This window comes from Lagopus leucura, unplaced genomic scaffold (genome assembly GCF_019238085.1).
Source record: "Lagopus leucura isolate 7727_CA_CO unplaced genomic scaffold, USGS_WTPT01 Super-Scaffold_100030, whole genome shotgun sequence".
In the NCBI taxonomy this organism is placed as follows: domain Eukaryota; kingdom Metazoa; phylum Chordata; class Aves; order Galliformes; family Phasianidae; genus Lagopus; species Lagopus leucura.
The window spans coordinates 5,401,111-5,426,860 of NW_024962281.1; the positions used below are offsets into that span (position 1 = coordinate 5,401,111).

Below are 25,750 nucleotides of genomic sequence, written 5' to 3' on the forward strand. Positions count from 1 at the left end.
ACAGAATGAAACTTGACATGCTACTTTGTGTACAGTCTGCTGGTTCCACAGGAGATATTTCTGCTTCTCAAGAGGAATTTAGAGTGGGAATTGGACGACAAATACAACTTATTTTTTGGGTATTCTGCAGAGATTCCTTCATGCGAGATTTCAAGTGCAAGCAAGATGATGTAAATGGAAAACAGTTCCAGTGGTGGTAACTGTGTAGAAGTACCATATTATACTAGTTTGGATTGAGGGTCTCTATTTCAACTCTTTTGTTATTACCTTTGTGAGATACTCATTTGGAGCAGTTATAGTATATTTTATCCTACAGGTCCCAAAGTCAAACCTCTTCCACTGATGAAAGTAGTTGTATCCCCCAGTTCTCAGCACAGCAGTTGTTACTTTATAGTTGGAAACAAGACTGTGGGGGTTCTAAAACATATTTTCCCCAACCCTACAAGAAGTGCCTAACAGGTTGTTTTTGTAACAGCTGCTCTAGCTAGAAGCAGGACAGAACAAATTGTGACTGGCTGGAGGCATTCAAACTAACAGTTAAAGATCCAGATTTTCTAGTTACTTATTCAGTGTTTGACTTCAATATATTTGGCCAGACTTTGCAGAAGAGTAGGTTCATGTACTGTCTCTACCAACAATATTAATATTTCAACACTGCATATCTAAAATAGTCTGCCTGAGTTGTCCCAGTATTAATTCTTTTCCTGGAGGTAAACAGTGCTCCGTAGCACTGTGGTGCTGTGGGTTTGATTTTGGCTTGGTTCAGATTTCGTATCCCATGCTGAAGGAAAGAGGTCTGTGCTTTTGCTTTTCAGCCACAGGTGCATCACAATCACACCTTGGTTTGCAAGCAGACTTGCCAGGTGGACAATTCCTTCCCCTCCCCGATTAAATCACCTTGATCCTGCTGGTTTTGAAGCCTTTTCTACAGCAGATATATAGCTCCCATCAGCTTCTACAGCAGGGACTCAGGAGAGGCTGAAAGAGCAGCCCTGGATAGCTGTGGAACTCAGGATGGGGCTCCCATGTGAAGTAAGATGCAGGAGGATGGAGCAATGTTGTATGACAGCAGGGACATGTTCTCCCTTACTGGGCCAGAGAGAACACAGAAACAGGCAGGGCTGATAGCAGTGTGTGAGCTGTGCTGTCAGAAGGAAGGACTGTGTCTGTCCAGGGTCAAACAATGGAAAATACAGCTATATTACATGCTTCCCTTTCAGGCACTTTCTTGCCATTGGAAATTTACTGCTGTTATGTGACTCTTAAATTCCAGAATCCTTTAGAACTACCTTTTGGATCAAGATGTTCTTAGATTTTTTATTTTTATTTTTTTTTTTTTTTCCTGAGACAAAAATGTTCAACTTCTGGAGAAATAATGCCAACCTTGTACCTTTTATGAGTCAGTATATATTTAGCTAAATCACAATGGCTATACAATTTTTTTCATAACAAATGCAGCTTTTTTTTTTTTCAAACAAGAATTTTTGCAAAAAAGCCATTTCCATTTATCAGTAAGGAATTAAGCCTTTGTAGGAACTCTTTGATTTCTTCAGAGTACTAAAGGCAAGGCACAGGCAGGGTTCTAATTTCATGGTTTGCTTGGTATTTCAGAGGCAGTGAACAATGTTTAGATCAGCTGATAGTGAATCAAAAATCATAGCTGTAATGGAAATGCTAATTCCCAGCTTAAACCAGTGATTGAGCACCTGGTGGGAAGGCAGGGCCAACACAGGGGAGCTCAGGTGTACGCAGTGCTCCTGAGTGACTGGAAGGGGTGGAGCCAGGATTCACCCCTTCCCAGACCTCATTTAAGTGTTGGCAGTGGAGGTGAAGGGATCTTGTTGGAGCTCCTTGTGTACCTGAGGCCTTCCAAAGGTAAGCAGCTTCTTTCCTTTATTCCTGTGCCTTTAGCTGATGTGTTTGAGCAAATCCTGACTGCTGCCTTAGATGTTGCTGCTCTGCTGTCATTGCTGTGCTTTCCATCATGTTGTGACACATTTAGATTCTGTCAAATCCATCAAGTGCTTTTTTGTCTTATTAGTTCCTTCTGATCGTATGTTTTTGGTACCCCACTTGAAAATGGGGGTAAGTCCTCACAAATGGCAAATGTACCAGGACTTAAGATGGGTAAAATTGCTTTGGACTTGAAGCAATGTTTAAAAAGTACAAAAACAGGCAGGTTTTCTTCAGGACTGGTGCCTCTGAACCATTTTTCTCCGTCTTGTTCAAGCTCATGCCAAGGACAACCTCTGCTTTGGATTGGCTGGGGACACAGGCCAGGCTGAGACCTTGTTAAAGGACCTCTATCTACAACTGAAGTTGGAGGCACTAATGTGCCCTATCAGATGAAGCTTGATGTTATTGGTGCCATGGGCTGTGTTTAAAAACAGAGAAGCTCAGCCTTCTCTGGGGTGATCCAAACACCAAGTTTGGATCCAACTCAAAGTTTGGATCTGTAGTTGTGTGCAGGCGGGGATTTTTTAAATGCCCTAAAATGCCAAAGTAGAATCAAACAATCATCAGGGCTGGAAAAGACCTCTAAGATCATCCTGTCCATCTATCACCACATAGCACTGATAAAATTTTAAGTAATGGCAGTAATTTCATGAAGAACTTCAAACACTGAATCAGCAGAATCTGATTCTGATGCAAATTTCTGCAACATTTTGAGTGACACAAAAGCTTCTGGAAAGGTTTTTTGTTTTCAGAAATAAGATGGATCAGACAATACTACAATAGTAACTTAAAACCATGGATCATAGAATGAGTTTGGTAAAGGATATTGAAATACTGGCACTTTTTAATGTGGGGAGTTATGCAGGAAATTGCCACATTTTCACAAAAGCTTAACAGAAAATACCTTAAGGATCAGAACAGGTGCAATTGCAAATTCAGACGTTCATATTGAGTCTATTATTGCACTCCATGTTGCAATGAGCAATTGACATTTAATTACTTTGTGATTACTAAAGCATTTAATTTAGCTTCCTATTCTTTCCATATTTGAACAAAGGAATCCTGGATGTGGTAACAAAGCCATTTCATCTCCTCGTAGCAGCACTCAGTTTGCTTCTGGTATATATGGAAAGCCAAATTTGCTCAGTGTTCCTACATGAGATACAGAATAAATATTCACCAGGTTTTAGAAGCTCGTTCAGCTTTCTGGCACCATTTGGTCTAACCGTGCCTTGCACTGACTTCATGGCACTGATCTCAAGAGTTGCTCCTCTTTGTGTTTGCATGGGAGAAGAATGATGCTCATCTCTTGCTTGTGCTGGAGGAGGCAATTTCAGATTCAGCCTGCAGTGCTCCTCGGCTCTTTCCGGGCTGAATAATGAAGCAATGGCACTCCCAGTTCAATGTCTTGCACCAACACCGCTGCCAACCTTCGGACCCACCTGCTGGAAAATGAGAAGCTTCGAGGCTGTGCATCCTCATGCACGGGAAGCCCTGAAGCTGAGCTCTTGCAGTCTAACCTTCAGGCCACCCCCGTAGCAGCGTGATTGACACATTGCTAATAGAGGATCATAACTTGAAAATGAGGGTAAGCGCTGGGAGCAGATGAGTGTTTAAATAACAAAGAGCCTCTTTTTATGCAAATGCCCCAAGCAGTAAAGAACAAAGAGAGAGGATCTCATCCCTCTCCTGCCCTCCGAGAGCCGGGGAAGTGGAAGCAAATCGTTCCTGCGCACCAGCGAAGGGTTTTGTTCTCCTCGGCAGCTGGGGTGAACGATCCGGCTCCTTCCAGCCCTCTCTTTCCCTCTCCCCACGCTCTTCTGTTGATCCAGCACTCGATTTATCCGTTCGTTTGGTAAGCTGGAAAAGTGCCCCCGCTTAAAGGTATCTACCAGAATGGAAATAATGCTTTTTGGAACGGGCACATTTGCTGTCACAACGGGATTCTCTGCCTGTAGCCGACGTGAGGATGCTGCCCCTGTAAGTGTTCTTGCTGTTCTGCACGTGTGAGCTTGAAACGCTGCTGGGGGGGGAGGGAAGAAATCAATCAGAGTTGGAGTAAAACCCATAGGTGGAGAGTTGCGGTGCTGCATGTTCCCATGGGCATCCGGATTCCCGAGAAACCTCTGCTAATCCCAGCTGTAATTATTATCAGTAAACATTTTGCTGTCGGGAGCAGGTGAGTGAGGCTCCAAGGAACTGGCGTATATCCAAGGAATCTAAATGCAGTCACTGTGATACTGAAGTGGCACCAGGGAACAGACGGTGTGTTTTCTTACCATTTCTCGACTACGGTGACTGAGGCACAAAAAGGCCCATAATCGATCCATAAATCCACGGCCATCACTGCCTGCCATACATTCCACCTCTACCACCAAGTACCAGGTGGGAGGGGATGATTTCAGTGATTCTTTTTGCCATAAGCTGCGTTGGTGACTTCTCCTTTTTCTCTCCAAATTCTTACAAAACATTTTCTGGTTGTTTTCTTGGTAGAAAATCAGATGTTTTAGAGGTCCGTCCTTGTTTTTTCCTTTTAGTCTTTGGTATTTCCAAATGTGAATTTGTTTCATTGTAATTTTGGTATACAGGAAACCAACATTTTAACCCAACCTCATGTTTTGCCCCAAATGTTCATCTTCAACAGGAGGGCTGTTTGTGGCTTGATATCACAACGTGCCCACGTGAAAACAGAAAAGTGGAAGTTGCATAAATTGGAATGGGATGTCAGTGATCCAAAGTAACAACTATTTAAAAAAGAAAAATAACAGTGATCCAAAGTGCAAATTCCAAAAAGATCCAATGTTCTTCATTAGAACTGGTATACGGTTGCCAAAGCACAAAAATCAGTTTTGTGCAAATAGTTTTCCCAAAGCCAATGCGTAGAGATGGAAAGGTTGCTGAACTCTCACTGAGCAGATTATAAAAGAAGTAGCGCTGGTGTTTTCAGCTCAACAGCCAGAAAGTCTCATGCAAACCCACAGGTATGCACAAGTTCTGAAACGGAGCAAAAATGAATTGAAACATTGAAACTTGTGTGTGTTTTAACCTTGTTCTGCCATCCTATCCTCTCCTCATGCAAAGTGCTTTCATTGGATCTCATCCCTTTTGTTTTCGCAGCAATGAGCCTGATAGGAAAGCAGAATGAAAATTAATCTAAGGTAGCGCTGGTAATTGTGCCCCATCTCAGTCCCTGTGCTGTTCTCAGCCTTGCAGTGACTGTCTGCCTTCCAGAAGCATCTGGCACGTGTTTGTTCTCTTCCCTCCTCAGGGGAAATCATTTTCAGCTGAACGATTTGTTCAGAGTTTTTTAAGAATAAGCATGCATGTGATGCTGAATAGTTGCTAGAACAAGGCATGGCCATAGAAAATTCCTCCTAGAATAGAGGAAAATGAATTTTGTGAGGTTGATTGAGATGTGCAACTTTCTATTCAGTGACTTTTTTTTTTTTTTTTTAACTCTGCTATTGTTTCATGTCTTCCTTGGATTATTTTCACGGGCCATAGCAATTTACTGCCAGCAGTCACAGGTGGACTTTTTAGAGCAATCCAAAACCAATTGATGAGGAACAGATGTTAGCATCTACTTACCTGGTTTAGCTTCTTAACTGGCAGTTCCTGTTGCATGACTCTAGTTACTGAAGTTGTGTTTAGCCAGGAGGATGTATTGGGCATGAGGATTTGGAGGATATTTCATAGAGTCACAGAATCATTAAGGTTGGAAAAGAACTCAGAGATCCTTGAATCCAACCCCTGCCTGCCCTCTCCATGCCCACTGACAGCATCCATCAGTGCCACGTTTCCATGGTTCTGGACCACCCCCAGGGATGGTGACCCCCCACTTCCCTGGGCAGCAGTGCCACTGCATCACTGCTTCTCCAGAGAAGAAATTGTTCCTAATTTAAGTTGGTTTTGGATGGCCTTAGTACTGTTCACATTGGTTAAAGGATTGCTTTTTACAGAATTACAGGTGAATTACTGTTATCCTATAGTTACTCGATCAGCAGTGTTGCACCGAGGCCTGCTTCTGCTCTCATTGAATAAAATTAATCTCTATGCAGAGGATTTTGCTCCTTTTAAAAGAAAAGCCTTTTCCACCCAGGGATTTTGATGGCATATTTAAAAAAAAAAAAAAAAATAATAAAAAAAAATTACCATTCCTTTACATTTAAAAATATGCAATATGTTTGAATGAAGATTTTTTTTGATGTCACCTATGGAGACTTTCAGAAGGGCCGAGTCCCGGGTAATCATATCTGCAAACTGCTCCCAAGCTATCTGGCAGCCTGAAGTCAACATGCAAATTGGAAGCAGAGGACTTGTTTCTCCAGAAATGCCATATCCCCAGGGTGTTCCAGGGCAATGAACACACCTGTGCTGATTTTATTTTTAATTTTTTTTTTTTGTGCTATCACATCTAGAGCTTTGTCCCCAGCTGCTGCCAGCAATGCAGATGTCAGGAGGATTCCTCTGCTCTCCCACAGGGCTCCAGGCTGTGCTCAGAGCATGATCTCACTGCTTCTGTGCTTACCCAGGGGGGTAAGGGCTTTCCTGACTCCTTTCTCTATGAACAAAGAGGAAGGCAGAACACAGGCACCAGATGTGATGATGAGCATCTCTGTGCCTCAGCATCCCTCGGTGTACAACAGGGAATATATCTCCTTTGTTGCACTTCAGTGGACTTCCATTTGTGATTGTTCACAAAGGCAGAAGCGGTAGAAATGGAATTTTTTTGGAGTATGTTTAATTAATCACTTGAAGATTTATTACTGCTCCAAGGGGGTTTCACTCTACACTAATTATTTTTTGTCCCTTATCCCAGTGACAACTTCATCTCCCTATCACAAAAACATTTACAGGCACTTTAAGCATCTCTTTGGAGAGTAAAAATTGAGGAAATTGTTTCTGACAAAATAAATACTTTGATCTGTTACTAGAAATACCAGTTGTGTTGGTTCATATGACAGAGGTTTTTGTGGCTTGGATAGTGTGTGGGGTCATCCAAGGGGGGGTGCTGGGACTAGATGACCTTTAAGGTCCCTTCTAACCTATGAATCATCATTGCTTATTTGGGCTACAAAGAGATGGGGGTGATTCATTTTACCAGCATCTCAGTAGGTCTGTACACAGCTTACTCTCTTGGCAATATAGATTCTCCAGAAAGACACCAGCTGGGCTGTCTGTCTTCCTGTAACAGGACAAACAATTACATTTGGTAACTCTAGGTGTAAAAATATAAACAAATGAAGGATGCGAGCTCTTATATGTAGCCCTGTTGGTACTGCAGATCCACTGCACCGCATGTTGTGCCCAGCATCCCTCTGGCTCCATGTACCATTTTGCTCTTGGGCTGGCCCAGCTCTCTCACAGGACAACTGCTTAGAACTGCTGTGCTACTTGTGTTGTTTGCTTGTGGTGTTGCTAAAATGAAGCCTCTGGTGCTTCCTTTGAGGGCAACCAAAGGTTGGGATGAGTGGCATGAAGAGGTGGAAACAGCGTCCTTGCTGTGGTTTGTTTCTTGGAGTTTTGCCTTAAGGCAGGCTGTGTTCCCTGCAGAACTCATGGCTGTGTGCAGATTTCTGACTGCAGCTGTTTCTTTGTAAGGCTGTGGTTCCCATGCATGGGGCAATGTGCTTCGCTCCCTTTTGCTCTGCGCCTTTTGTGCTTTCACACCGCCACCTCTGTTCCTCATCCAGATTTCCCAGCTGCTCGAAATAGGATAGAGAAGCAACCAAAAACTGGGAGCTTAACCTCAGATGCCCTGACAATATGATACTTTCTGATTCAAGCTCTTACGGATGCTATGAAAAACAATCCATCTTTCTTCAGGCTATTGACTTTTGTATAAAGAGCAATGCTGAGCGATGTCCTTCCTCCAGAAATCTCAGAGGCAGTTTAAATGCTGCTTCCTGGGAGGACATTGTTCTCATCTAAACGTGATGGTTTTCTGACTAATTTAAATTTCTCCTTATTCAGCTTCAATGCTGTCAGCCCTGCTACTGAAAATAGGATTTTTCCATAGGTGAAAGTTTCTAAATGCTGGGACTGGCAAGAGGCAGACTTGTGCCAGACTTTTTAAAAAATTACAAGCCTATTTAAAATTCCACTTTAAAAATTAATAGGAATTAATTTCAAGATGGTGCTTCCATGTGAAGTGCCTTTCAGGCAAGTAGTTTCTGTTCTTCCCTCTCCCTCTGTATTACCCACATAAGCACGCATTGCAATTCGGTGTGGCTGGATAACGTGTAGTGATGAACACTGCTTTCAGGTTTCTGGGCAGGGCGTTGTGGCCCTCCTTGCCAATTTGCTGCCACTTTTCAGCTGTTGCTCCTGTTGTCATGTGGGTGACAGCATCTGCTGGTGAGCTGAGGTGGAGCTGGGGAAAAATAGTATGATTTTGGTAAGATCTCTGAAAGGTTTAAGCTGTTCCCAGACAGCGACACTCTTGTTTTCTTTCCTGATAAAGAAATCAAGAGGGGTTACTAATCTGCATGTGCTCAGCTGCTGCTTTCATTGGGAACCTGGGCTAAAAACATATAAAGGTACCAATTTAACCTGCTCAGCTGAGACTCTGGCTCGTGCCTTTGTATCTGCAGTATCTATTGGTTATTTAACAGCAATGTCCTGCTCTTCCTTTCTAGGCCCTCCATCCTTTTCCTCTCCCTGATGCCATTGACCAGAGTTCCTCAAGTGCTCCTCTCCACTCTAGCAAGGCTCAGAGTTTGTCTGCTGTCTCTGCAGCTCTGCAACCCTTCTCCTGCCCATGGGATTCTTCCTCCAGCACCACCTGGTAAGTCTCCTTCTTTCCACATTCAAATCCTTCTTAGAAACATACAGTGCCTGTGAAAAGTAGATGCAGAGATCCCAGGGAAATCCATGCTGGAAATGATAAATCAACATATTTTCCCTTGCTTGTTTTTATTATTTTTTTTGTAACCATAAATCTGAAGGAAAAAAAAAAGAATCAAATCTTAAAACAAGCTGAGATATGTTTTTGGTATGGACACATGCAGAACAAAAGATGGTCTATTTTACCTAGCAGATTTTGAAATGCTGTCTTTGTTTTGTTCGACTGATTTAGAGTGAGAGGAAGCTATATGTTAATTCTGTGTATTAGGTGGGGATGAGCAATGGGAGAGATTACCATTTGTTGGGCCTTTTCTTGCATTTCTTGTATTTCAGTGGTACTTCAGTTGGCTCTTCAGTCAGACAATTGCCTTTGTGAAACTGGCCAAATCATATTTATTTTGCAAACAGGTTGTTTCTTTTTCTTTTTTTTTTTTTTCCATGGAAGCATTCTATCTTTCAGCTGCATGGTCTTAAGGAGAACTTCATCCTTCCTCCCATTTTGATGCCAAGCTTTGCTTGTTTTGTGGTATTTGTTTTGAAGCTAGGGAAGATTTTTGGTCTTGTGAGTAGTGGGGTCTGATGGATAAGGAAGGCGCTTGAGCCAGAGATGGCTCTAATATTTGGAATACTGAAGAAATGGAAAGAGAAGTTAATGCTGCCTATGCGTAAAATGTCATTATTATGAAGGTTTGAGTCTTCTGTACACTAAATGTGTTCTAGAGAGCCTGATTAAAGTCTAGTGATGACGTGACTCAGTTTATATGAATGATTAAAGTGAATGCGTGAACTGCTTGCAAATCACCTGGTTCCTCTCATCTGGCAAAGCAGCAGTGTTCACTGCTCTGATCCACATCCTGGTTGAGTCCTGGATGGTCAGAGCTGATCAGAGTGTTAATTCCCTCCCTCCCTGATGTTATCTTCATAGGGGCTATCTCAGGTGGTCACCCAGTCTATGGTAACTGTTGAGTCACAGCCTGAGCCACTGATTGAGCACCTGGGGAAAGGACCTGGTCAGCCTTGAGAGCACAGGTGAAGGCAATTCAGCTGTGCAATTGGGGTGGAGCCTGGCTGCACCTCTCTTAGACCTCAGTTAAAGGCTGACAGCCACTGGGGAAGGATCTCTGGTTGAAGATCCCTCCCTTGTGGAGTTTTCCTTGTTGAGCCCAGATCTTTGGAGATGGGTGAGCAGTTTTCCTTTGCCACACCATTCCATTCACACTAGTCCCTTTGATACTACACTCCTGTATCACCCTTCCATCACGCTGACCTTTCTGATTGTTACACCCAGCAAAGAGCACATATGTTATCCCTATCAAATGCCCACACATAGGCTTTTTCCTGGACACAGTTTCATCTTGTAGTCTTGAATGTACAAATATAAAGAATTGCTGAGGTGAATGTTACGTGTTTGTTGTCCAAGGTCAGTGTTTGGTTTCAGCATATTTCCTGTTATGTGTGATGCTTCGTTACTAATAGGAATTGTTGGGATAGCTGCTGTGGAGCTCGCGCAGCTCTCATGACATCACAGGACTTCTATTAAATATGTCAAAATGGCAGCAATCAACAAGCCTCTGGGCCAGCTCTCAGAGAGGCCAGTCATTCGCCTTGGTCTGAGGGGTGGCTGGAAAGCAGATTTTGCCCAGCTCATTTCTGAAGGTACGAGCGTTGTTTAAAAATTCCCAGCAACATCTGGAAATCTCTTATGCCCAGGTGGAGTGGAAAAGTTATTAACCTTGAGTGAACAGTTTGCTTTTTTTAAAAAATGAATCAAAGGGATGTGTTTTGATACATTAAGAAATGCATGTCGTATAACTGCTGCTCTCTGCCTGCCAAATCCAAGAACTGCTCAAGCGTGGGAAAGAGCAAAGAGAAAAAAAACAATAAAAATTATCGAAGCCTAAAGGAAATATTAGGAAAGGAGATGAAAGATATCCACCTGAGATGTGCGTGCAGCAAAGGTTTTTTATCCCCTGCTGGTGTTGCGTATTTCCTTAGAAAGGGAATATACAGAAGTAAAGTTTGCATGAATAATATTTGTGCCAATAATATGGTCAGTTTGTAACCCTTGGCTTATGCCAAAGGTTCTTCTTAGAGGAAAGTGCATTGTTTACTTGCAAATAGCAGGAATTCTCTTGCTCTATGGATCTCTCCTCTGCAGAACTGCTAGTGTTTCAGTGACAGAATGTTGGCCTCCATTGGCAGCAATGGTCACAATACACAAAGAGGTAGTGCACTTTTGTAGTGTTACAGTTAGGAGAAATTTATAACCAGTGGGGAAGTCTAGGAGGAGTTTTGGAAATGGTAGCTCCAGCTTTATGCTGCTGAGATGATGTTTGCAATGCAGCCAGTTTATTAAAAATGTGAGGGTTTGTCCTTATGCAGAAGTTATGGAGGTTTGAGCAGCAGCCAGGATGCCATCTGCGTGTGTCCAACTAAAGTCCCAAGCACTTCGTAGAAGAGACGTTGTGCTCTCCCCACTCAAAGCTCCCAACAACTGTTCCGGCCAGGTGGTCATGGAGGAATTATACAAGATTAGCAGACTGTAGGCAACAAGCAGACAGCTAACCTTGTCTGATTCAAAGCCAGCAAGATGATCTCTAAATTAAATTTACAAGATTGATCACAGCTTTGCTGGTTGATGAAGACCAGACAAGCCAGAAGAGAAGAGATGTGAGATAGAAATTGGACTAGAGGAGTTTTCTCATGATGATGGTAGAATGCACAGCTCAAACCACAGAGATGGAATTAGTACTGGCTCTCCAAACCAAATTGTTCCAAAACACTGAGGTTTTTAATATGTTACAATCCAAATGTAATATCTCAGGACAGCGACTCATCTTTTATCCTGGAGGAGTCAGATGGAAAGTACGTTAGAAGTTGAAATTTGTCTCCACTGGGGGAACTGCGCAGAGTCGTGGTGATGTATGGGATCTGTGCAATGAGAAGTGTGGGCATGTTCTCCTTATGATTTATCTGTTGCATAAGTTCTTCCACTTTCTAGTGTTTCTTTTCTGTTGGCTGCAGCCGAATGCAATAAGAGGTTTTCTCTGGGCTCCTTTGCAATGGGATTGTACTGGGGTGTCAGTGTGTAAGAGCTCTGTCAGTGTGTTAGGGATGTGGAAATGTGTCTGGAAAGCAAGGAGAAGCTAATACAAACGATACAGAGCAGTGGAAGCTGATCTCAGAGTAGATATGGCAGATTTGATGCCTTCTATACATCAGGTGCTTTAGCATATGAAGTTAAAATAAGGAGGAATGGCTGGATTAAACAACTCAAGATTATGAGTTCTTCACTGCCAGCATTTGGGGCATCTGTAAAAGGACTTTGTACAAATCTAGTTCCATAGAGAACTAACAGGGAGTTTGGGTTATGCAAGACCAGGCTGCTGTCAGAATAGAGCGGGTCCATGACCAGGCTTACATGGAAAGCTAATGCCATTTTCATGTTAATGCTAGGATCAGAATTAGACTTAGGAAGGTTGAGTAAGCCTAGTTTCCATAAGTGAAGAATTTACAGCATAAAGGAAAGCCTGAACATGCTTTTTTGCTGGGCTGCACCGCAGAAGGGGCAAAGGACAAAGTAAATGTTTTTTCTTGCAGATCTGGATCCTGAATCACGTTGGCAATGCTTTTTTTCCCTCTAAAATTGCTGAATATTTGGTGCTCCCTAAGAATCTTATCCTATCTTTCTTTCTGTGATTCTCTGCACCTCCAGTTCCCACTCATACCCCACCGTAGAGCTAGCTGGCCTCCATCCAGTTACATGCCTCTGATTCGTCTTTGCTGATTCTCAAGTAGCATCTATACCTAAGCCAGGAATAAAACTGTACTTTCAAAAATTACCCCATGCAAATTTGCAAAGAGACTGATTAAAAATTTCTTGTTATCCCTGAGAAATCTGAGATCCTCTTAAAAAGAGAAATACACTGTTTTCTTTTGTTAACCATTGGAATCTTCTTAGAAATTCTATCATACTTCATTTTTAATGTCTGTTACTAGAACAACCAAGGTGGCATATTGAAAAATGCTTGTCAAAAATGCACTATTGTTCTTTTATCAAGAATAAATGCTGTTTATCTCACAACCCAATCATATTTTTTTTCCTGAGGTAATTATAGACCTAGGCAAATAGGAATCAAAGTTGATGTATTTTCTTCATTTATTGCATTAGCGTTCATCTTTCCTTGTTTTTTCAAGAAAAAAACCCATACAAAACACCTTGTTTTGTGATTTCTTTTTTGTGAGAGTTCTGCTGGTTTACTGAAGTTGGCAAGGGGCCACATCCAAGCAGTCTCTCTTGCAATGTGATGGTGGGGTGCTGCTCCAAGCAAACACCTCATTAAATTCACGTTGACAAATGCACCTTCTCGGGAGTTCTATGGTGATTCTGGTTGGGATTTTCCTCATCCAACCTCATCTCTGAGCACGTTTGAACTGGCTCCTGGATTGGAGTGCTTTCACAGATAGCCAACGTTTATTGCCCTCTATTTTCTCTTTCTCTTTTTACTCGGGAAGACTGGATGATAAGCGCAGGTTACATACTTCATTTTAAAATGCTTAAAATGAGATGAGATGAATTCTATCTTCCAGTTCCTTTAAAGCTATTTACTTGATTTTCTTCCTGGTTGCTTCTGACAAGAGACCGCTTCAGATCAGCTCTGCCTGCAAGAAGAGTTTCTCTCTCAATTCCTCCAAGGCTTGACCTTTCTCCAGCTTTTCCGTTTGTGCCACCTGCTTCCCACATTTGACACAACCCTAAGCAGTTGTGTATTATTATTCCTTTTTTACCATCCTTAGAGTTACGTTTTACAGCAGTCACCTCTGAAACTTTTCCCCTAGCAAATACAGGCCGTGTTTACCAGCACTTCCATGAGAGGTGCCAAGCTGCTAAAATCAATATTGTGTCACTTAAATACCGTCCTCACTGCGACATCTTCAAAACTGCTGCTTGTCCAAGGTGTAAGAGTGAGAGAGAGGAAGGATATGAGGCAGCTCTCTTCCTGTATTAGATATATTTGCCCCTTTATTTCTACCTACCTTACTTACCCTGAAATTCACTTTCCAGTGGTGAGGGTTGTTTCTTTAGCTCGGAAATCAGAATACCGTGCGATGAATGGACATAAAAGCAGATCACAGTTCAGCACGACCTGAACAAGACTGTGATAATGTGGCTGCAATTTGTCCACTTTGGGGCTCAGTTTGAGTAATCACTTCCCCAGCACGGCATGGTTACATAAAGTGGAGCTCCTTGATCATATTCCCATTTTACTGCTTGCTTAAATGTAATCCTGTGCCTTTATGTGCTCTCAGGGGCTTTTAGCTGAGTCTTAGGACAATGGTGTAAGGAAAGCTTGTAAGAGTTAAAGAGATTTTTTGGGGGAAAGGGACTGATGAGGATATTCACGGGGGGGAAGGAGAAGCTGATTGATGTCCTGAGCTTTGTGAGCTGCGTTGAAGTAAAGTCCTTTTCTCTGGTATGAGAGATGGGATAGCTTCATCCTTTCACTGCCATAGCCTGTTCTTGAGGCTGAGGGCCATGGTGCAGCCACCTCACTAACTCTGCCTCTGTTGTGTGACTACAACACAGGAATCCTAGGATGCGTCTGCCAGAGCTGGGTGAACGTGCACAGGGAGGGAGGGAGAGAAGGAGGGAGGAGGGGAAACATCTACAGCAAACCCCCAGAACACCACTGAGCTGGAAGAACGGCTTTCAGGAAGCAGATGAAGAAATGATTTATCAAGAAGCAGGTTTGACTCTTGCCAGGGTCTTGCTGAGCACCATCTTTCCTTACAGTTGAGTCTGTGTAGCATTCAGAGGCTGGTTGCGAGGCTTTGATAGGCAACTTTACGTCTTGCTCCCCATTGTCTAAGCCATGGTGAGGGAGCTTCAGCCTTTGAAAAGGGGAAGCATGAGAGTAAGGAATACATACACAGGTATGAATGTCTTGCACTTTGCTAGTGCAGTGTGGGGCAGGTGGCTTATGCCAAATAAAAGAAAGAATTTGCTCGCACTTTTTGCTGTTATGGAGCTGATACAGTTGTGGAGAACCTGCTGGGCTCAACGCTGCTTTATCTTGTCAGTAATAGACCTGTACATAGACAAGTTCTGGTCAGTTCCGTGAAGGGAGGTAAAATGCAGTAGTTTTTAATGGGGAAGTCTTTAAATGGGAGGGGTGGGGGGGCTTCCAAATCCCTTGGAAACGTTGCTTTGGAAGCTGATGTCTCTTACCCTTGACACAGCCCACCGAACTCTGGCCCTGAGGCAGCTATATTGGCCTTCAGACCACCTCTTTTCACCCTGCAGAATGTGAAAGACGAACACACAGAATGGAGATCTCGGGTGAATCATTGAGGACATCTCTTCCCTCCAGCACCCAGGGGGACCAGTTACTAATTTCTTATTTTGGCATCGTGGTTACTGGCCTACTGTCTCGTGGGTGAAACTGCATTGGGTCCCACAGCTAAACTGCCAGTGTTCAGTGGAGCATGTGGGCTTTCAGGCCTTTTACTGCTGTGGGTGGGAAGATGAACCTCAAGAGAGGGTTGTCCTTTGCCCTGTGTTATCAGGGTAACAGTGTACTTTGCACCATTAAAACTGCAAATTCATGGTTGGCAAAGTAAGCAGACGCTCTATTTTTGTTCAAAGGAGGCCTTTGAATCTGGCAAATGCTTGTGAGACCATAAAACTTGCAAAGGGTCTGGAACAGGGCTGATTTACAACTGCTTTGTGGACACAGTTTTCTCCGCTTACTGGTCCTAAGCTTTATTTGCTTTGGATGAACACAGCTGTGCGTGTTTCGGTGTGACATTTACAATCTTCCTCATGCAAATTGGCCAAGCAGCAGCCCAGGGACAGCAGACCGTGAACTTATTAGGGTTGGCAGGGAGGTTGTGTGGCCGGGTCAGCACCACCAGGGTGTGATTTCTCTTCCTGCAAAGAGGGAACTGGATCAGTTGCTGTGGAAGGATGCTCAGGACAACTGTCTGAGGAAGAATGATGCTCTTCTTGCTTCAGTTGCCCTTTATCTCAGCAAAATCAAACTAATAGTTTGGAGTCATGCTGCCCCGTTTCAAGCCTTCAGGCTTTTTTTTGCTGAATGATGCTTTTTGGTGTCCGTGGCAAGGAGTTGGAATTAGATGATATCTAAGGTCTCTTCCAACCCAAATTATTCTATGATTATTTGTCTTTTTAACTGGTTTTAAGAAAAGCTCTAAGAGCTCTTTCACAAATGTAAAAATAAGCTGATAAAATTTTGTTAAAAGGAAAGAAAAAAAAAAAAAAAAGAGAACTCAGTTTGGAATAAAGATTTGAATGTCAGCCTGGTAACAAAATATTTTGAAAGGAGTGAAAATGTGGTTCAATGATAGGAATAAGGTTTTTTAAGGGTTACCATAGGGGATGCTATCAGGTCCCCATGGCAGTGTGGGGAAAAAAGACATAAAATAGGAATGCTGGTAAAATGGTACTGGGCTGTAGAGCCTGATGGGTGGCTGTGGAGGGGTTGTGAGCAACAAACCCACCTTGCAGCTGTGCGGTGCTGCATAAGGTGAGGTACTGCAGCGATCCAAAAAGAACAGAGATGCTGCTTCTGCCAAGATCTCAGAGCAATGTAAACTATGCAGCAAGAACTGGCACAGCTTTCTTGTTTGGCTAGATATGGCACTGATTTATATTGGAAGGCGTTTCATGCAGCAGGACACTGTAGGGATGCAGTTGCTTGTGATTTACTCATTGTGCCAAACTTGCTTTGTGTCTTATTTAAAAACAAAAACCTGTGTAGCCTCTTTTCCCTCCCTCTCTCTCCTGTACTGGTCAGCACTAAATGCTGCTTGCCATTGAGGACATTTGAACTAATTTTTCAGAAGTGCTGATGAAGCAGAACGCACTTTTACTGCCATCAGAACATCTTGCTCAAGCTTGCTTCCTTGATTGCGTTTGTAAACCACTGACCTTAATGAGTTCAAACCCCAAGGAATGGATGGTGCAGAGGGTAGTCCCTGAGGGGCAGCCCATCTGGCTATGTGTCTTGCAGGCCTAAATGACTTCATTACAAAGCAGTGTTCAGCTGAGTGCAGAGCAGGCAGGAAAGCTCAGCCTTCTTGCACCTACTGCTTTCTTCTTGCCCCGTTTGATCCCATGATATCTGCCAAGGTAATTGGCACACAGGCTGTGTTCCTCTTGCTGGGAGACCCTTTCATTACACAGCATGTTTCCAGCAAGCTGGGAAACATGGGCTTTGCATGTCAGCACACTTATGTGCTGGTGTAGAGAAGAGCTGGCTGGCTGCCTCCTGATGCAGGGGACATGGAACTGGTGACAAATCTTTGATAGTAAAGGAAGGACGGGAGCAGGGCATAGCACAAAAAATGCAAGGAAACTGCTCTTTTGAAAGGACGTCTTTACCTGCATTGGATGCTTTTTCCTCTCTGTCCCTCTCTCCTCTACATTGACTGCCTGTTACCATCAGAGTCCTGTCATTGTGCCTAACTTCTGGTCTGCTCCTTTTCTAGAGTAGAGACATTTCTGTCCAGGATGCTGTGTGACTCTTTTTCCTCTTTTGTGCCACATGCAGTAAGTTGCCAAACCTCTACACCTCACAGCTACAGCCATCAATGTGACAGCACTGTGTGACTGACCCCTTGTCTTTGTCAGGCGGAGAGGGAGCAGTGGATGGCTCAGCTAAAGTTTCTCCATCCTCCCCAGAGCACTACTCCTTCCAGTTCTATTTGGCCAAGGAAGCAGGGGATCGATACTTTTGACTTGTCAGTATTCTGAGCTAGCTCCTTTTTTTTTTTTTTTTGCCCTGCTCACTATTACTGCTCTCTCTGCTGCACCTGTTTTATTTTTGATGCTCTTGATTTCCATCTCAGCTCCTTTGTGGTGTAACCTTTCCCCATCTTTAAGTTCATGGCCCTTGTTCTCTGTGTTTGATACATCTTTAAGTAGCTGTACAGTTTCTTTTCCCTCCTCAGTCCCTCCAGAACTGATATCACTTGGTCAGATCACTTTTTTTGTCCTATGGACTCCAGCTCCACTTCTCCATCCTTTTGTTGTAGTTTAGGTCCCTTAGTCCCAGAACTATCTTGCTGCATCCCTGTCACATCTTCTGCATGTCTTTGTAATGATCCTTTGTTCAACTGCTCTCAGCAGCTGAACGTGGTTTCAAATATGCTGGAGTGTTTCTCCCCGTCTGTTGTTGCTGAAGCTTTGCTGGTGAATCCTAAATATCTGAGCAAGGGGGAATGCAGGCATTCTCATTCCTATCTCAGTTCCAGGGAACTGGTTTGCTGAGAGATGGAGGTGGAATTATGCACTGAATTAAGCGCAAGTACCACGACCATGGGACCTCTCCACTGCTTGCAACAGAACAGAGCTCTGAGATCTTCTGGGATACCCTTCTTGATCAGAGCAGTGTCAAGACCACATTAGGGCTGCGTCTGTTTGCATTTTCTGCATCTGTAAGGACAGAGGCTCCAGAAACTCTTGGGCAATCTGTTCTAGTATTCAGTCAACCTTCCAGTATGAAAAAAATAATAGTTTTGTGTTTGGATGGATTTTCTTGCTTTTCAGTTTGAGCCCTCTGCCTCTTGTGCTGACTCTGAGCACTACAGAGACGAGTTTTGCTCTCTCTCCTTTACTTGTCCCATCTGGTATTCATGCACACTGATAAGTTCCCTCTGAGCTTTCTGTCCTCGAAGGTAAACAATCACATCTCTCTCAGCCTTTCCTCATACACCAATCCCTTAATAACCATCATGCCCCTTCACTGGGGTTGTTTTGATGTGCCCATGTCTCTCCTGTCCCAGGGAACCCTGCACTGGCTGAGCACTTCAGATGTGTCTCACCAGTGCTGAGCAGAAGGGAAGGACCACTCATCCATCCCTCCTGCAGCCCAGGATGCTGCTCTGGGGACTGTAGGGACACATTGCTGGCTCATGTCCAACTTGTCTAAGAAGTCTGTGGTGTGCTCTGAGTGTATCAGCATTTTTCCATTTAATTTGTGTCATTAGCGCTTCATCTGGCTGCTGGAATAACTGCAGAGCCGTCTCTGTTTGTGTTAGATTGTTCCAGTTTATACTGAGTATTATCAGATTGAAATTTGATGTGAAATGGGCAAAAGCTGATTGAAGGGCCAAGGCAATTCTCTCCCTCATCATCTTCCAGAATAAGCACTGTTGTTGTAAGCTCAAAAACACCTGTGAATGAAAGAATGTTCTTAAATTTTTGGATGACTTCCAGCATCTATCTGTGGGGAGGATAATCTTTCTGTGAAGAAGAGACGGAAGCCTGTGTGTGTACAAGAATGGCATTAAACTGAGCCATCCTTTTACTCACATTTGTTCATAATCCACTGCATATGTTTTGGGGACTTCAAGTCCCAATGTGAATTTCTTCTTGGGTAAAGGACCCTCTCACAATATGGCTTTTGGGGCCTTAGAGACAAGCAAATCTTCCTCAAATATTTTGAATCATTGATGGATATTTGTTCCTAGCTTTAATTGTTCCGGCCTCGTTTTTGCCCTAGTGACTGCTGCTTGTGGCAGCAGGGTGAGATAGTGCCACGTCCCTATCAGAACCAAAACACTTTAGAACAGCTTGCATCCTCCCGGGCTTGTCTGGGAGCAACGCTGGTGCTCTGCATGGTGATAGGATCATAGGAAACCTTGCCTCTGAAGCAGCAGAGAAGGCTTCCCAAGCTCCTTCAGAGACCTGTTCACTCAGCTTATGTTATGTGGTTATAGACAGTTTCCATGAGCAGAACCGCAGCTGCTTCAGCAATCCCCTCTCTCTCCTGTCATCACTGATCACTGACTCTGCAGCAGATGTGGAAACAACTCCCTAACCTTTCTCCTGCCCGTGGCAGTCCTCAGGCACTCCCATGTCCCCCTTCTTCCCACATCACCAGAAAAAGCCTATTTTGTGCTCAAATAAGAAAAAAATCCAGCGACGTAAAAAGTTGCTTTGCCACAGAGGGTCAGCAGAAGGTGGATTACACCCTGGAAATCCCCTGGCAGTTCTTAGAAAATAGGATTTAAATCTTTGTATAAAGGCAACTTTTATTAAGCAAACTGGTATCCAGTTGGCTCCCTGGAGTGCTGAGCTAGGTGAATTTAGGAAGCTCTTAGCTGGGAAATTGGAGGGACGTGGTTATCTGTCATAGACTGAAAACCCTGCCTGCATCCCCAGAGATGATGCTTCGATAGAGATGCAGGAAAAAATCCTTGTGTAGTGAAAGCAATGAAGAGATTGTCTTCCAAGTGACAATATTTCCATTTAAAATCAAAAGAAAAGTCCCCAAGTCTCTTGGATGATCAATGAGGATTTTCTGATGCCCTTAAACACATCAGCTTTCTGTATGCACGTGTATGGTGGTTTTATATGTGTTGATTTTTTTCCATACAGCTGGCAGTTAGCATTTCACAGGCTGGTTTGAGAGCAAAATGGGCAACAGCCTTGTTTCTGAGAGCAACTCTAAAGGAAGGCACATCCAATACACTGGGGAGCACAGAACAAATGTCTGTGGATGCATGAGTGCACAGAGCTGCTTGGGAAGACCTTGTGAACACAGCCTTTGGGCTTATCCTGAGCTGTCTGTGCTCCTAGGGGCAGTGCAAGGAGCCTGAAGGTTGCTGTCTTTTCTGCCAGCTGCCAATAGCTTTTGGCCTCTCTGAAGACCTGATGTCCCTGGGGTATGGCACACTTGGCCCTGTTTGCATGATGTGAAGTGCTATGTTAAATACATGGATTATGGCACTGGGAGTTGCTGTGTTGGTGTAAATCTAATCAGAGATCCTCCTTGATGGTTGTGTTTCTCTAGTGGAGATGAGCACTGTTTGCAAAGTCAGGTGAACTGCCATAGGAAGATGCATATTATTGTTAATGGCAGAAGAGAACTGAGGCTTTTCCAGAACTGGAGCCCAAGTACAGACAAAAGATATCTGAGATAGGGAGATGAGTCCTGGCTGCAGGAATAAAGTAGTTCTTTGTTCCTAACTGAACTTTATTTCTTCTTGTGTGATTTCTGGGGTTCTTTGTCCTTGTTCAGAGGAAGGGACACTGTGGAGAGATCAGACAGAGCCCACTGATGGGCGTGCTTCATCGTATGGCTGCAGGGACTCCAGGACAACACTGAGGCCACAGCAGTGCTGCAGTCACCTCTTTTCTGTTGTGTAATGGGAGCAGACAGACCTGGGGGTCACGAGTGTGTCACTGAGCTGCAGGGAAGGTGTGCTCTGAGTGGTTCCCTGAGGGGCTTGACCTTGAATCACGTAGCTGGAAAGGACCTGCTTGACCTCTGACTTGGAGTGTGGGGCCAGTTGGGCAGACAAGCTTGGTTCTGGCAGCTGGGAAATGCCCTTCTTTCACCCAGCTCAGACACAGTCAAGGATGCCCTGTCTTCTTGCATCCACACACAGACAAGGCTCAGTGGCTCTGTGTGGGGCTCAGCCTGTGTTGCTTTCCCTGCTGGCCCCACCGCACATCCTTACAGCCATCACAGCTTGCAGGCAATAACTGCATGTCAGCACTTCCAGCAGAGGCTGGATGTTGTCTGTAGTGTTGAAAGAAGATAGGCACAGGTAATTTTTAAGTTAATGAGACCTTCAGATGCAAGCTCTCTGAACAAAGATAATATACCCCCTTCTTCCTTTCCCTTCCATGTCTTCCAGTGCTCCCTTATTCCTATTTCAGGTGCTCCTGCTTCTGGAACGGCATTTATCATTTCTCCATCTTTGACAGCAGAGTTTTTTCCTCCCCTGCTCTCTCATTTTATCTTGCCCAAGGGGTCTGTGCTACCTTTTATTAGCTGACACTTCACTTCTGTAGATGGAAATGACACTAATGGAATGTGGCTGAGGCTTTATTACAGAAATGCTGTTTGCCCTGCACAAGCAAACCTCCAAATAATCCCACAGGAAAGGAATACACCTTGAATGCAGGTGTGAGAGCTGCAAAAAAAAAAAAAAAAAGCAAACAAAAAACACAGGAGGCAAGAAGACGAGGTGCTGATGATGTACAGGTCTCTACCTGGCTGTTACTCCTGCCATGGCCATGGCTTCTTGCCTGAAAGCTATGCCAGTAAAATAGCTGTGAAGGACGGTGGGTGCTGTTCTGGAAGCTTTGGGGTTGCTTCTGCTAGTAAGCAGCAAGGACTTTTGAGATGAAGGCTTGTTTCACCAAACCTGTCAAACCAAGGATACAGGGCAGCAGCTTTTTGCTTTTCCTGAGTATGAAAACCTGTGTGTGACTACTGAGGGGAAAGCACTACTGCGTCCCTTCTCTTCCCAATGTTAACAAGGTTGTGGTGTCCCTCTGCACATTGAGAAGGAAATGATAGAAATTGCAAAGAACCCTTGGGTACCATTCTTGTATCTTGCCTCTTGGCTGCTTCCAGCTCTAAGCCCAAGGACATAACGATAACCAAATTATGGCAGAGATAAAATGCTCAGAGAGCCAGAAATCAAGCATCTGGTAAGGGAGGATGGCAGCTGGCTGGGAAGAGTCAGGGTATGAGGGAGGTGACATTCACTGAGCAGCAGCCTCTGTGGCTGCTTTTCCATGTTATTGATGCTTGCTTTTCCCTCCCTCTTTTATTTTCATGGTGTGTCTGTTACATCTATGGCTCATTAAGCAACAAGATGCTAATACTGTCTGTAAGGCTGCAGGATAGACGCCCTCCCCCTCCTCTGTTCTTCTGTGCCTTAAGAACTATATATATTGGCTTTGTTTTGATTCTATGTCATCATATTCCACTGTCTCCCTTCATTCATAGTGTGGCTCAAAGGAGAATCAATTCACAAATTGGAAGCTCTTTGTTCTATTACCCTTTGTAAGGAATTTTTCCTGCATCTTTAAACAATTAACCCTATTTGTACAAAAATGAGTTACATCTGTTAAGGGAGATGGGGCATGATACTGTTTCAATGGGAAAGCTCTAGATGTGGGACAAGAGTTAATCCAATTAACCTAATTAATCCAATGAATTAAAGTATTGTAGATGCTATGGAAGCAGAAACTTTTAGGCCAACCCACAGGAAAACACAACGAAACCAAACCCCAAAAGGCAACATGGGCAATCTGCAGCTGGTGCTCACTGTTCTCTTACTAACTCCCAGCCTGGCTAAATTTTGATGCAGAAAGTTTAGTCAGAAGCCTTATTTGGGCTGACTCATTATGAGAGCCACCAGATCAAACAGCTGTGCCAGAGACCATCAAGCACTGCTATGCTTCACCTTCCCCAAAAATTCCTTCTTGCTGGCAGAGAGGCACAGGAGTTGTTTGAAATTTTCAAATCCTTACAACTGAGAAGGAACAAAGTTCTGTACAGGGGCACAAGTCAAATGACTTCCCTGCTTTGAAAAACAAAATGGGTGGGAGGTATTACAGTAGTCTTCAAACACTTGAGCAGGAGCTGCAGGAAGGTAGATATCATTCCTCGTTTCTGCTAGGTACGAGGCAATTAGAAATGAACTGAAATGGAAGGAAGCAAGGAACACAGTAATTAGCAGAAAAACTGGTATTGTGGGACCAGCTCTGGAGCTCAGCATCCAGCAGTGTTGTGCCAATGTCTCTGCAAATCTTTAAGGTCAGTTTTAAGTATCTGCCTCAGTGTTTTGTCTTGCAGCCATGTAGTGGATATTACTTCATCTTCAGCAGTCTTCTTGGCTCCAGTCCACATGATGCCAACCTCCCCAAAACTAACTTATTTTGGAGGTAATCCACTGCCAAATGTCTTCATCTGTCACTGACCTCGATCCTTTGCAATGCAGCTACCATCCAACAGAGGAATTACCTGTAGGTACATGTGTGCAGTCACCCACGCACATCCATAATTTATGTGCCTTTGATCGTAGATGAGGATTTTATTTATTGCACAGCCTTTCTTTCTTCCTTCACCAAAGCACTTAAGGGTGTTGTACATCATCATAGTAAAACACATTCCATTAAAATACTGCCTCTCTAGAAAACCAGGTGGGGAAAGTGCAGACAAGGTAGGAAAACAAAGGGGAAAAGGAGAAAATGGACAGTTCTATGCAGCTTTCATTTTTCCTTCTCCTTATTTTTTTTCCCTTTTTTTCCATTTCTCTCCATTTTTCTTTTTTTTTTTTTTTTTTTTTTTTTTTTTTTTTTAATCTTTTGTGGAGGAAGATCTTTCACGTTCTGTTCTTGGAGCCATTCTTGTTAATCCTTATAGCACATCTCCCTGGAGCTTTATGTCTTTGTACTTCTTGCTTAGTCTCCAAGACCAACAGACATCTTGGCCTCATCTCCTCTCTTCTCCATATATGTTTCTCCCCAAAGCTTAGCACTGTCCTCTTGGCTATTTTTGGTGGCCAAACCTTGGTCATGAAGAGACATAAGGGAATGTGCTGACCTTGTTATAATTAATTGATAGTAGGGTAATGGTTCTGTGTGACGCATTAGATACAGAAAAGGGATCCAGCTCTTCCACATTTAAGGTAATTGAAATTCTGAGACATTTATTATTTTGGGCACTGTACGGTAACTTGGGTTTTTAAATGCTAATTTAATTGAGACATTTACAGGAAGAAAACAAGAGGCTGAAGAATAAGGGAGGCTCAAGAAGTCTATTGAGTGGTCAGCTCAAGGAAGAGCCTTGCCGTTATATGCTGACTCTTGTCTGAAGGTGAGGGGGAGACCTGGGGACTTAGCGTTGAATCAGTGAAACACAGACCTGTCTTAAGCATTGATATGAGCTGGCCAAAAGCTGCTCAGGCTGCAAATGTTCTTACAGAACATTTCCTGAGGCTCGTTTGAGCTTGCAGCCACGTTTGGACTGCCTCTATCACAATGCCAAGGGCAATCCCTGGTTTTAGTCAGCCTGGTGTGGCTGCCGCGTCCCATGCACTGAAAGCACAGCTCGGCAAACCTCCTATAGCATCTCGGCACCTTGCAGGGCTTATGCAGGTGAGAAAAGCAATTTTCTGTGAGAATAGCTTTACCAGTTGAGTGCTCTGGATGGTAACAACCTGTCATTACAGGCCTCACCTGTTATTTGTCTATATAGCAGCTTGCACAATTAAGGGGATAGGTATGTAATAACCAAGCAGCTAAGTGAAGGGATCAGACACCAGGATAATAAAATCCATTTCCCTCAGCTGCTCTGGTACAGCAGTGCCCCAGCAGGAGCATTTGCTACACACACAAAAGGGAACCACATTAATTTTCACCCTATTATTTTCAAACAAGCGGAAAAACAGCTACTTGCTTCAGCCATCTCCTCCCACTCGTGTGCGAAAAATAAAACAAATCCAGAGGAAATAGAAGAAAGAACTAAAACCTTGAAAGCCCCATGGATATCTCAGCAGCCTGTTTTGTTCCCTTCTCTAAGTTTTGAGTGGTCTTCCAGTAACAAACATCAGAACTATCAGAGCTTCTCACAGCATATGGCTGCTGCTTAGTTTTGATGTTTTGATGATGACTTTTATGTCCCCATATGGAAGACATTCACAAGCTTGAAGGGAAAGTGAGCTCTTTGCTGTTGAGTTGTGGAACCCACTCATAGATGATAATGAGGAACATATTATTTCCTGAGGCTGTATATAAATACTTTTTTAGATTGGTTTCAGTAATGCTATGGAGTCTTTGGCTGGAATTTTGGAGCTGTCTTTATACAATGTCATATTGATCTGGGTCCAGAGGGTTATAAGGACATGCTGATTGTGCCTCTGTTCTATTCCATGGGGATGGCCTATAGCAGGCCAGAGAAATGAAGATGTAAAAAGGGAGGAACAAAAAAAGAGCTACAGAATAGAGAGATGTTTTCCCCTGACCTTCGCAGTTTGCTAGGTACGTTGTGACTCCTGGTGAGGGTGAGTGTGAATTTGCTTGGATGGAAGAAGAGGAAAAGTTAACTGGTTTATCAAGAGGGGAGAATTAGAGTTTCTAACTTAAGGAGCTGCCTGCATCAGGAGCCTAAGCTTCAGG

The 25,750-nt window shown here is 43.6% G+C and overlaps 1 long non-coding RNA gene across 1 annotated transcript in view; it reads left to right on the forward strand.

Moving 5' to 3' along the window:
* The first annotated feature begins 1,848 nt into the window (after positions 1-1,848).
* LOC122185733 overlaps positions 1,849-25,750 on the forward strand; it is a 60,148-nt gene continuing 36,246 nt past the window's right edge. Inside the window, exons 1-2 of the long non-coding RNA XR_006180963.1 lie at positions 1,849-1,875; positions 8,595-8,743. This is a non-coding gene — a long non-coding RNA (uncharacterized LOC122185733). The remainder of the gene's footprint in view (positions 1,876-8,594; positions 8,744-25,750) is intronic.